This window comes from Pongo pygmaeus, chromosome 3 (assembly GCF_028885625.2).
Source record: "Pongo pygmaeus isolate AG05252 chromosome 3, NHGRI_mPonPyg2-v2.0_pri, whole genome shotgun sequence".
Classification (NCBI taxonomy): Eukaryota; Metazoa; Chordata; class Mammalia; order Primates; family Hominidae; genus Pongo; species Pongo pygmaeus.
Genome location: NC_072376.2, coordinates 128,755,245 through 128,759,908, shown reverse-complemented (window position 1 = coordinate 128,759,908; position 4,664 = coordinate 128,755,245).

Here is a 4,664-nt window from a genome sequence, read left to right as displayed (position 1 = left end):
TACTGAAGCAACATGGCAGTCGAAAATTGCTTATGTTTTACCAAAAGCAATGGCAACAAAAGCCAAAATTGACAAATGGGATCTAATTAAACTCAAGAGCTTCTGCACAGCAAAAGAAACTACCATCAGAGTGAACAGGCAACCTACAAAATGGGAGAAAATTTTCGCAACCTACTCATCTGACAAAGGGCTAATATCCAGAATCTACAATGAACTCCAACAAATTTACAAGAAAAAAACAAACAACCCCATCAAAAAGTGGGCGAAGGACATGAACAGACACTTCTCAAAAGAAGACATTTATGCAGCCAAAAAACACATGAAAAAATGCTCACCATCACTGGCCATCAGAGAAATGCAAATCAAAACCACAATGAGATACCATCTCACACCAGTTAGAATGGCAATCATTAAAAAGTCAGGAAACAACAGGTGCTGGAGAGGATGTGGAGAAATAGGAACACTTTTACACTGTTGGTGGGACTGTAAACTAGTTCAACCCTTGTGGAAGTCAGTGTGGCGATTCCTCAGGGATCTAGAACTAGAAATTCCATTCGACCCAGCCATCCCATTACTGGGTATATACCCAAAGGACTATAAATCATGCTGCTATAAAGACACATGCACACGTATGTTTATTGCGGCATTATTCACAATAGCAAAGACTTGGAACCAACCCAAATGTCCAACAATGATAGACTGGATTAAGAAAATGTGGCACATATACACCATGGAATACTATGCAGCCATAAAAAATGATGAGTTCACGTCCTTTGTAGGGACATGGATGAAATTGGAAATCATCATTCTCAGTAAACTATCGCAAGAACAAAAAACCAAACACCGCATATTCTCACTCATAGGTGGGAATTGAACAATGAGAACACATGGACACAGGAAGGGGAACATCACTCTTTGGGGACTGTTGTGGGGTGGGGGGAGGGGGGAGGGATAGCATTGGGAGATATACCTAATGCTAGATGACGAGTTGGTGGGTGCAGCGCACCAGCATGGCACATGTATACATATGTAACTTACCTGCACATTGCGCACATGTACCATAAAACCTAAAGTATAATAATAATAATAATAATAATAAAAGAAAAAGAAAAAAAAAAAAAAAAAAAAAAAGAAAATTGCTTATGTTTTATGCTATTTAATTCATCTTTACATCACTAAGAACCTAATCATCTTACTCTCATACAAGAGCTTCATAAAGTGTTCTTCACAATTTCAACATTCCAAGTTTTCTTCCTCTTTATTTACCATATAGCTATAACATATTTCTTATATCTTGTGACTTAGTATCACACCAAACTACATGTTCAAACTACAAAGCTGTTGAAAAATTTAGAAACATCAACATTCAAATGCCAACTTATGTTTCCTGGCTCCCATAATATGTTATCTATATAATGCCAAACACTCATTGTGTGTTCCCTTACTTTTGTGAATGAGCTTGCACTTTTAGGTTGACAAATTTATCTTTCATATTACTCAATGTATTGGTAAAAATGTTCATATCTGATGGAGTCAGTATTTTGTAGCAATTCCAATTTCACCCAAAGTTCATTTTTTACTCTTTGATAAGATTGGAAAACACCCAAGCATAACATAAGGGAATATTCATGCACATATGCATAAGGACTCCAAGACAGAGCCTTCTACCCATTTAAATTAGCATAAGGAATCATTTTACACACAATAAATCAATAAAATAACATCATCACACAGAATGAATAGCATTTAATGATTTCACAAAACCTGTTCCACCATAAATTTTAGTATGAGTTTTTGGCAGAATATTATTTCCTTTGCAGTATTAAGCTATTTAGACTTACTTCAGAACTTGTTTTCTTTGCTGAAGTTATGAAAAAATATGACTGATCATCTTGTTTTACATTATTATTTTATGGATCAATTTTTTGTTAATTTTGATAACACCTTGCATCAAATGCTTTGGAACTAAATAAGGTTCATGTATATCTCCAGTATAAACTTTTTGTGAAATTAATCTTTATACCATCTTGATTATTTACAATCATAAACACTGATTATAGAAATATTTTAAAAAATCTTCATTGAGTGTATTATATTCATAGGGACTGAGTTGTTTTCTGTGAATATTACTTACTAAATTTTATCACTTGCCATGTTTTTTTATAATCACTTCTGTTCCTCTTCCAGAAAACATACATGTGTACAAATACATACATCCACATACAATAAAATGATGACTAATCACTGGATGGCTTAACTACCCTGTGATTGTCATGTCTACTTGTGTGTACCCTTACCATGGAAGCAAGGGTGACAGTGATTGTAGGGCCTATAATTACATTTGGAAGGACTAAAATAAAGATCATTTCTGAAATTCCAAACTGTACCTAAGAACCTAGAGAACAGGTAATACTAAAGGTGTCAAGCTTAACATAACTGGCCTAGGATGGTGATTTTTTGATGAAAACTCTTATTTTTGGAATACATTATGTTGATAGCATAAGCATATTAACCAAATAAATGGTGTAGGTATCAATCTTAGGAGATTCTTAAATTTCTATACCACCATATAGTTTCAGTATGTTCCTTTCCAATTACTCTTTTGTTCTTATTTAAAATTTTGAGAGCAAACTGTTATGCATTAATTTCCTGACTTTAAGAAATAGAATCACGTAACTGAACCTATATTTCTCAATTTATTGACTTACCTAGCTAACATTTATTAACCATAGGCTATGTATGAGGCACTGTTTTAGTCCATGAATATTCAGCAAAGTTTTAGCCTTCATAAAAATCCATATTCTCATGAAACAGACAATAAAATTTAGCAGACAAATATGTAATATGATACCAGATTATATGTTTAATGAATAAAATTAAAGCAATAAAAATAGGAACTAGATACACTATTTCACGTAGTCATAGAATACTGCTTTGATAAGATAATATTTGATCAAAGATATGAATAATTAAGAAAACTATGAGAAAATATTTTTCTGAGCAGAAAGGTATAAAGATGTTTAGATAGATATGAGCCTGGCATGCTTGTAGGATAAAGGCCACTGTGGCTAGAGTGGGGTAATGAAGTCAGAGAGATAGGCAAGGGCCTTATTATGTAGAACCTGTATATATAGTAAGGAATTTGCATTATGATATAATTACATTTAAAAATTACTGGCTGGGCATGGTGGCACACAGCTGTAATCCCAGCTACTCAGGAGGCTGAGGCAGGAGAATCGCTTGAACCTGGGAGGCTGATGTTGCAGTGAGCCAAGATCATGCCACTGCTCTCCAGCTTGAGCAACACAGAAGGACTCCATCTCAAAAATAAAAATAAAACATTAAATAAAAATAAAAATTCTGCCTTGCCGCTTTTGGGAAAATGAACTACAGAGAGTGGGGTGTAAGCAAGGTCAGTCAGCTGGCTGAGGAGTCTTGCTTTAGGGTAAAATCTTATGTGTGGTTTATCAGGCGTGACCATAGGTAATGGCAAGGCTTTGTCTGTCTGGCCTCATTGGTGGGAGCTGTCGTCCCCACACCAAACTTGGTGTTTGGGTATGCATTATATGTTTATTGGAAACATTTGCAGTAAAGGGCTCAGGTACTCTCTCCCTGTCTTGGCAAACCATGCTCAGACACATATTTGCCTTGTTAACTCAGGCACCATCTTTCAGAGGCCCTCATATCTAAGGCCTTTGCTAAAGCACTTCTCAGGTGCCTCTGCCAAAAACCCTTTATCAGAGTCTTGTACTTTTCTTCCTCAGTATTTTTCTACTCCTAGCTCTTTCCTAACTTTCTCCCTCTGCCCCACAGGTCCACTAAAAGGCCTTCTGTTCAGGACTTTTTCACAGTAAAGCAATTTTCCCTGTTTGTGCTGAATCCACCAGATCTTCACATAGTGCATTTCCATTGGGAAAAAAAAATGTAACAATGGGAGTTGGCGCCTCCCTCATTTGATCCTTGCTTGCACTGTCACAATAAGCAAATAGAGACTGGATTGTTACTTTCACTTTGGCATGTTACCTTAATTGACCGGCTCAATACCTCATTTCTTCAACAGCCAGATAAGGGAAAAAATATAAGGGCACTGCTGCGGCAAGGAAGCTGTGCAAATAAAGTATTTCAGGAAGGAGACATTGATGCTCCTTGGAGGTCAGGTAATCTAATGTGAAAGTATTGGACTTTGGACTGGTCAAGATGGAAGCTGTTCCTAAACTTGATACACAAGCTTCAGTGGAGTGGTAGAAAAAAAATATCCTGGATTTAGTTAATAAGAAACAGGGAGGTAAATAACTGAGAAATGTTGTGTACAAACTTTTGGAGAAGTTTTGTTATAAACAGACTACTGGAACCGGAACCTCCTTGAGGTGTAGGTATAGTTCCCAGGAAATTTATTTATATGGTGTGGGATAAGGGTTACTAGGCAAAAGAAAGAAAAATTTGATGAAGTAGGAATATAAATAAAGCATTATCAGAGCTATTTCCCTCAATTTCAAGAGTACATGGGATTCATGGCACATCGAGGAAGTTCAGCAGTTCTAGCAAGAGAGCGGGTAAAATATACATGTATCGCTTTAGTCAGATTAGTGGATCTGCTGCTGAGAACATGAAGTAGTTCACTAGTTTGCTTAAATTTTCTCATTGAAATACAAACCAATGTCCTG